We start from the raw sequence: 8,770 nt of genomic DNA, 5'->3' as shown, positions 1-8,770 counted from the left end.
TGTTTAACATAAAGGTACACAACATGAATGAACATAGAATGAAGTAGAAGGAACCCTTGAAGCAAAACTGATGTTGAATTCCTTGAAGAGTGCCTTCGGTGTTGGAGCTCCCAAATGTGTTTGTAAGTGAGGGTGGAGAAAACTAATGTCGAATGGTATGGATTGGGGAGGATGTGAGAGTAACAATGGACAGAGATTGGAGCCCCAATGAGCCGTGTGTAATGCTATGGTTCAAGAAGAAAACTTGCGGATGGGAAAGGAAATGTGGGCAGTTTCTGTGTAAGGAAAAATAATGTCGCATGCAATGGAATGGAGAGGCAGAAATGAGTGAGTATGGTAATCAGAAATTGGAGCCAATCAAGTGTGTCTAATCGAATGGATCCGAGAGAGAGAGAGCATGTCTGTGTGTCTCCTTGGTTAATTTCTTAATGTGCTATTCATGGAAAAACAATCAGAAAAACATGTGGGAAACTGACATGGACCATGTGAAAGGAATTCTGAAAAGAGAATGAACATGCACGGTATAGGCATTAAGGAGATGGAATCGCATGAAATGGTTGGATGAGTGGAATTCTGGCATGATACCTGCAAAGCATGGACATGCTCTGCAAGTGTGTGGTTTATTTAATCCAAACACATGTGGAACGTCTGCAAGCAAGGGAGTGGAACCTGCAAATTGGTTAGAATAATCTGGAATTGGGTATGGGAGTGCACGGTTTGGTCATGAAGGAAATGGAAATGACATGGAATGATGGGATGAAATGGATTTCTGAAATGAAGGCTGCAAAGGTGATGTGTTTCGGTGGTGGAAGTGCATCAAGGAGCAGGACATAATCTGCAAAGGTGTGGTTTGTTTAATCCAAATGCATGTGGAAAGTCTGCAACAAGGAAAAAGGGAAATGGAATGCACGGGTCAGATTGTGGACATGCATGTGAATGCATGTTTTGGGTGTTAAAAGATGGAATCTGCACGGAATGGATGTTATCATGCATGTGATTGCATGATTGGTGTTTAGAAGTGTATAATCTGATGGGATGATATGGGAACACACGGCCAAGGTTGTGGACATGCATGTGATTGCATGTTTTTGCCTTGTTTAGAACCACCCAAAGTGACTCCAATGCATCACTTTCTGTTTAGAACCATCCAATGTGGTCGAATTACACCCTTGGCTGCACACTAACACAAAACAATGTAAAACGCAACTAGTTTAATCCAAAACAATCACAAAGACACCAAATAAGGAAGATATAAATGCATGCAAAATGTGACTTATCAATAACATATGTGAGTGTTCGTCTACATGTTTACATCAATCTTCTCACATATACCTAGTGTAGGGAGTGTAGTTAGAAAATCTGTGTGAAAATTGAGAGTACATCTAGTAAGGAATTGAGGGAATTCTCTAAGGCATGTTACTACATTCAAAATGTTGTTTTAATTGATTAAATGCGAGCTAGTGAATGGTGACTATGATTAAGTATGCTCGAGGGTAAGGATTGCTTAAATCTATGTGAGTAGTGACCTTTAACATGTTATGTTTCATTGGAAATCCCTGAGGCAACGTTGGAAGGTTTAGAGTTATGTTTTGTTTCTTTTGTTTATTTGTTTTGCTCGAGGACTAGCAAAAGATAAGTGTGGGGGAATTTGATAGGAGCATATTTAGGCGACTTAACTAGCTTATTCTTGTGCATTTGTGCTATTATTTCCTAGTTAATGTCGTATTACAACTCAATTTCGTGTGTTTGTAGGTCCTATGGGTTAAAGTATCAAGAAAGTGCATTTTGGTGCATTTTGGAGCTATTTTGGACACTAGGTGGTGAGCTTGCATGTGGGCTAACATGGATGGACGAATTTGGACTTCAAGAAGGTGGAAATGTGATAAGAAGAGGAAGGAACTAAGCTTTGGACAAAGTGGATAAGGAAAGTGCAAGAAAAGAGGAAACCTTATCCAAAACATTATCTAAACATTATCCAACCTTATCCAACATTATCCAATTATCCAAAACATTATCCAAACCTTATCTCATCTTATCTTATCCAAACCTTATCATGTCTTACTCCTAATTACATGGGGACCTAAATGGATCATTCTAGAACCTATTTCTAGAAGCATCCTAGTCTAGAAGGGCCAAATCTGCCACAAAACCTATTCTTTCTAGAAACCCTAGAAAAGTGGCGCCCAAACCTTTCTAGAAGGCTTTACCTTGCCTTGCAAGGCAAGCTACCCTCTCCCCTAAATCAGCCGCACCTTCCTAGGCCCAATCCCTTTGGGATTCTGAATTCCAAGGCCTAATCCTTGTGGATTTGGTTATACAAATCAGTTTATAGAACTATGTGGGCCAAAACCTTCTCCTAAGTGGATTTGAATCACCATGGCCGAATTCTAGGGCCCTAATCCAATAAATCTGCTAAGTTAACCCTAATCTAATAAACCCTAGGACTATATAAACATATTTTCAGCCACAAATTCGTACCACCCCCTTATGCTATTCAGAAACCCTTGTGCCGCACCTCCATCCTCCATTCTAAGCCTCCATAGACCTCCCTACACATCCATACATCTCTGCCGCACCCTTCCCACCATAATCAACCATCCTCCATCCCTCCAAACTAGAAAACACCATCCAAAACCACCAATTCCATCACCCTAACTTTGTGCCGCAGCAAGGAGGAGGAAGAGGAGCCAATCTGTGCATCGAATCCATCTTGGAATTGCTGAGCATTTAGGTGTATTCTTTCTTATGATTTCCATGTTTAAATTCAATACTTTTTGTTGTGCAAGCATGAGGAACTAATCCCCCCTTTGGCTAGGGGGGAATTTCGAAACCATGGTTATATTTGCATGATGATTTGATTACTTTCAGTTGTGATTTCATGAATGATGAATTCAATTTACTTATCTATTTTAATTAAAACTTGATTATGTATATGAATTGAGAGTGCACGCTTGATTTGCATGCATAAACATGATGCTAGGATATGAGGGAACTTCACCTAATCGTTGGGAACTCACATCCATGAGTAGTTAAGATTGTTGGTCGCAATTATGTTAAGTAAATTCTTGGCATAAGTATCATGCGCTTTCATAGTTACGAATGCCTCGTCAACACCTATGATTTCCATAGAACCTAATGATCTTTGATTGTCTTTCTATCATGCGCTTTCATATAGAAAACTTTTAAGGAATAATTTGATTGCAATGCGCTAATTCCATTCAATTCAATGACCTAAGGGAAATCTGAGAGTTAATTTAAGCGTACCTAATTAACTTGGGGTGTTGAGGTTCATAAATTCATCGAATAAGCAACTGGAGATTATTTTGTATGCAAGTATGCCATGTGTGGAGAAAAACCTCCTAGCCATCTCACCATCCACTTAATTTCACCAATTTCGTCAGAATCTGCCTATTTTACATATTTGTTTTGTTTGTTTGATTTTCGTCAAAAAACCAAATCCCCAAGTGTCTTAGAGTGTCTAATTAGTTAGAATATGTTTTAGATTGTGTTTTTGAGTGTTTTGATTCAAGTTGTTACCCAAATTCGTCCAAATTAGTGAAAGTGCTCAAAACTGCCCAGAAAGTGTTTTTAAGGCAGTTTTGAGTGTTTTGGGGCTGTTTTGAGTCTTTGGGTTTGTTTTAGTGTTTTTATTGTTTAGCTTTGCATTCTTTGAGTCTAGTTTAGTGTTTTAACCTTTGTTTTACGTTTTTGAGTCAGTTTCCAAGTGATTTAGCAATCCCTCCTAATCCCCGGTTTAGAACGATCCCTACTTAGTTATATGCTACAATTGTCAAAAGAGGGTTAATTTGTGTGTTAAGTTAATTTTCGCATCAACCACCACTCATGTAGGATCATCGTCGAGTGTTGTTAAATATGTACATCTTATGTTTGACTGCACTTAGACTTTGTGCTCTGGTTGTGTAATCACACTTAAACTTTCTTTAGAACCTATCGTATTTGGTTTTAATTAGTCGTACTTTTCTTATAAAATATCGCTTCCGCACAGCGCACATGGCTACGTCACGCTCACGTGACGGCCAGCATGCCTTGACTTCGGTCAGGGTGTGTCAAATATGACGCTAGAATATAAGTGAGTTTCACCTAATAGTTACGAACTTATATTCACAAGTAGTGGAGGTTGCTTATAAACAATCGCGTTAAATGAATTCTTGGCACGAGTTTCATGCTCATCATAGTAACGAATGCCTCGTCAACACTTATAGTTTTCATAATGCTTATTGATCTTTGATTGTATCTTTATTGTGTTGTTCACGTAAAGGACTTTTGGAGAATGTAGTGAATTGCGTTGCGCTAACCCATCCAATTCATTAACTTAAGGAAAACTTGACGGTTAATTTAAGCGGACCTAATTGACCCGGGGTGATGAGTTTCATAATTTATTGAAATGCAATTGGAAATCTTTTTATTATGCAAGTATAACATGTATGGAGATGAACCCTCTAGCTAGCTTCAATCCATTCAATATCATCACATTCATCTTTACATTCTGTTTTGTTTCCAAGTTTCTGTTTTAGTTTTAAATTCGTCAAAACCAATCCCCCATTTATTTTAAAGTGTTAGATTAGTTAGAATTACATTTAGTTTGAGTTTTTAAGAGTCTTGAGTCAAGTTACAACTTAATTTCGTCCAAATTTGTGTTTATACTCAAAACTGCCCAGAAAGTGGTTTTTAGGCAGATTTGAGTGTGTTTGTGCTGTTTTGAGTCTTTTAGTTTGTTTGAGTGTTTTAAAGTTTAGTTTTGCATTCTTTGAGTCTAGTATAGTGTTTTATATTGTGTTTTTACGTTTTTGAGTCAAATCCAAGTGATTAACAATCCCTCCTAATCCCCGGTCCAGAACGATCCCTACTTATACTTATACTACAATTGTCAAAAAGAGGGTTTAATTTGTGTGCGTATAAATCTCACATCACATAACTTCAAGTGTTGTTCCTTACTGTTTTAAGGTGCTTTTAAGTTGTTTTAGAGTGTTTTAGTTGTTTTGTTTTTATAACTCCGAAAATCACATAAAAATTTGAAAAACATGTTTTGAAAAGCCTAAAAAGAGTGTTTTGAGTCGTTTTTGTGTGTTTGTGTCTTAGGATACCTTCCAACAAAAGGACAGGGATTTGGTTTGTAATTGCATGATTGTTAAAGAGAGTTATAAACATGGATGAAAGTTTGATTTACTCTTGGTATATGCTTGGTTATGGTTATAATGTATGACTTCACATGCAATCATAAAAGAAAAATTCGTTTTTGTAACATGCTTGAAGGAAGGAACTCAAACAAACGCTACAACCCTGTGAGACACGAGCCATTACTTTCTTTGGAGAGTTATTTTCTGTGATTCTTTGTTTTCTAAAGTTGTTGCATGATCTCATTATTCCTTGCTTGGTTGCTACTTAGAATGCAATTGTATCATGATAGAACTAAATGCTAGAACTTATATCCGTTTCATTCAAAGCATGACATTGAATTGCATAACACATATCAAGATGAAGTTGTGTAGTTGCCACCATAGCCAAATATCCTTACTTCCCATATTTCGTATATATTGTAAGTTTTAACCCCTTTGAGCCTCGTTTAGCCTATTTTCTTTGCTAACCACATCACCCCTTACCTAGCCTAGATTAGGACCATCCGTACCCTTGTTCTTAAAGTATAGTGAGCATGACTTAAATGAATTCCTTTGAGTTACATTATGCAAGAAAATGAGTGTGGGGGAGTAAAAGTTTATTCTTACGTTTATATGTATGTTTTGAAATTCAAAAGAAAAAGTAGAAGAAAAGAGAAAAAAAAAAAAAAAAAAAAAAAAAAAGGAGTGAAAATAAGTAAGAATGAACTCACGAGCGTTGATGGTTGAAGAAAGGGTCCAAAAAGTTGAATATGGCCCTAAGTTTTGTGTAATTTCCCCTTGGGTGATCAAAGTTGACTTCTGCATTCTAAAGGGAATTCTAAGTGCCTAATTCAATACTTTGCTCACTATTGCTTAAAGAACGTTTGTTATCCTTACCTTTCATTTTTAGCCAATTACCCCAAGCCCCGTTACAACCCTTGACTTCTATCTTGAGTGTTATGTATTTCAATTGTGGAGTTTGAATTTGGTATGAGCATATGGTGTCACTGGTTCTCGCATCTAAGTAGTAGCATTCCATTCATGAGATCATATTCATGTCATTATCGTAAATCCAGAAAATGCTTTCCTTGTTATAACATATGTGAGTGTTCGTCTACATGTTTACATCAATCTTCTCACATATACCTAGTGTAGGGTGTGTAGTCAGAAAATCTGTGTGAAAAACGAGAGTACATCTAGTAAGGAATTGAGGGAATTCTCTAAGGCATGTTACTACATTCAAAACATGGTTTTAAATGCTTAATTGTGAACTAATATGTGGTGACTATGATTAAGTATGTACTTAAGTGTAAGGATGATTAAAATCTGTGGGAATGATGATTTTTGACATGTCATGTGCATTGGAAATCCCTGAGGCAACGTTGGAAGGTTTAAGTTTGTCTTTGGTTTGTTTCGTTTCGTTTTGTTTTGTTTTTTTTGTTTTGCTCGAGGACTAGCAAAAGCTAAGTGTGGGGGTATTTGATAGGAGCATATTCATGTGACTTAAATGGCTTGTTCTCGTACATTTACATTATGTTTCTTTAGTTATTTTAGTCCTTTATGCTTCTTTCGTGTGTTTTTAGGTTTATATGGCTAAGGAAGCAAAAAGATGCATTTTAGAGCATTTTGGAGCAAAATCGGACTTGGAATGGATAGCTTATGTTTGGAGCAAAAGGAATGGACGAAATTGAAGACCAACTTATCATCATGATGCGGTTATTTATACGCACACAAATTAAACCCTCTTTTTATCAATTGTAGTATAAGTATAAGTAGGGATCGTTCTGGACCGGGGATTAGGAGGGATTGTTAATCACTTGGAAACTGACTCAAAAACGTAAAAACAATATAAAACACTAAACTAGACTCAAAGAATGCGCAACTAAACGTTAAAACATTAAGACAGAATGTAAATATGAAATTGATGAAATGGTGTTGAAGTTTTCCTTCTTCGTGCTAGAATATTTTTAGTATAATGGCACAAGTAAGGATGTCGAATCCACAGGGACTAATTGGACCTAAACAACTACTTGTTTTGCAAAAACTCTATAAGAGAAATAAACTAATCAATTTAGGCAGATTTGTTGTTGTAACTTGAAAGCACAAGAAAATGAAGTAGACACAAATAAATGAATCAACAACTAATGAAATGAGATAGCACAAATAGAGATGTAGCTAGAGATTCGATTTCACCATTGCTAAGCCAAGTCCATGCTTGTTAAGTCAGATTATACTCATCCCTCTACTTATTTCTTGGGTTTGTTTCACTTAGATATGATCAGCCATATGATGTGTGGACTTGATCAAATGTCCCTAATCATGAACCTAATTGTGATGTGCAACTTTGGTTCCTAATCAAGAATATGTAGTGCATAAGAAACTTTCACAAAACCAAAGGGAACACTCGGCAGGATGTTTGCAAAACATTCCCTTCATTCATTCACATATCCACCAAGATTAGGCATGATGTGTGCTTTAATCTTGGCTAAACAACCTGTGGTTAATTCAAATGATGATCAAGCACTAAAATCAACACACTAAGTCACAATTAAATCGGAGAATGAAACAAGAAATAGATAGATTAAATGAGAATTCTGAATTAACTGCATGGCACTCTTGCAAGGCTACATCGAATCCCTAGAGAGAGATTAGTTACACTTCATGTTTACAAAAGGTTTGACATAAAAATATATAACATGAGTGAACATAGGATTAAGAAGAAAGAACCCTTGAAGCAAAACTGATTGTCGAAAGAGGAAGTTCCTCATGGTATAAAACAAAGAGAATCAAAGAAACACCTAAACATTCCAACAACTCAAACTTGAATTGTATGAACGTTTAGGCCCTCTTATCTTCCTCTTCGTCGTAGCACAAGGTCTAAGGGATGTTGTTGGTGTGTTGAATGGATTGGGGAATTATGGAAATGGATGAGGAGTGGTGTTTGGATTATAAGGGAAGATTGGATGTGTTTGTGGTGTGTTGTGTATGAAAATGAGATGTGATTTTTGTGTATGAATGCATGGGTTTTTATAGGGGGAATGGGAGAATATGTGGGTGATTGTTTAAGAGTGAATGTGGTTGTTATGATTGAGAGTGCATGTGGATGAAATAATGATGGAAAAAGAGCTAGGTTGTTGGTGTGTGAATGCATGTGTTGAATTTGTGATGCAATGATGAAAGAGTAAGTGCATGTGTGTGTGAATGGTGGTGCAATGATGAAGTAGGAAGGTGGAAATGCATGTGTTGAATTGGTGGTGCAATGATGAAAGAGTAAGTGCATGTGTGTGTGAATGGTGATGCAATGATGAAATGATGAAGTAGGAAGGTGGAAATGCATGTGGCTAAGGGTTGTTGATTGGGCTAGAGGTTTTGCATGGCTCAAAGGATTGTTTGATTGGGCTAGGCCCTTTGTTTTATGTCCAAAGTGCATACAAGGCTTTCAAATTCGTCCAACACTTTGGCTCCAAGCATATGCTATCCATTCCAAGCCCAATTTTGCTCCAAAATGCTCCAAAATGCATCTTTTTGCTTCCTTAGCCATATGAACCTAAAAACACACGAAAATGGCTTAAACTACTAAAACAACTATGAATTAACAACATAGATGCACGAAAACAAGCTAAGTAAGTCGCCTAAATATGCTCCTATCACAT

This window comes from Pyrus communis, chromosome 15 (genome assembly GCF_963583255.1).
Source record: "Pyrus communis chromosome 15, drPyrComm1.1, whole genome shotgun sequence".
NCBI classification, from domain to species: Eukaryota; Viridiplantae; Streptophyta; class Magnoliopsida; order Rosales; family Rosaceae; genus Pyrus; species Pyrus communis.
This window is presented reverse-complemented; position numbering follows the sequence as displayed.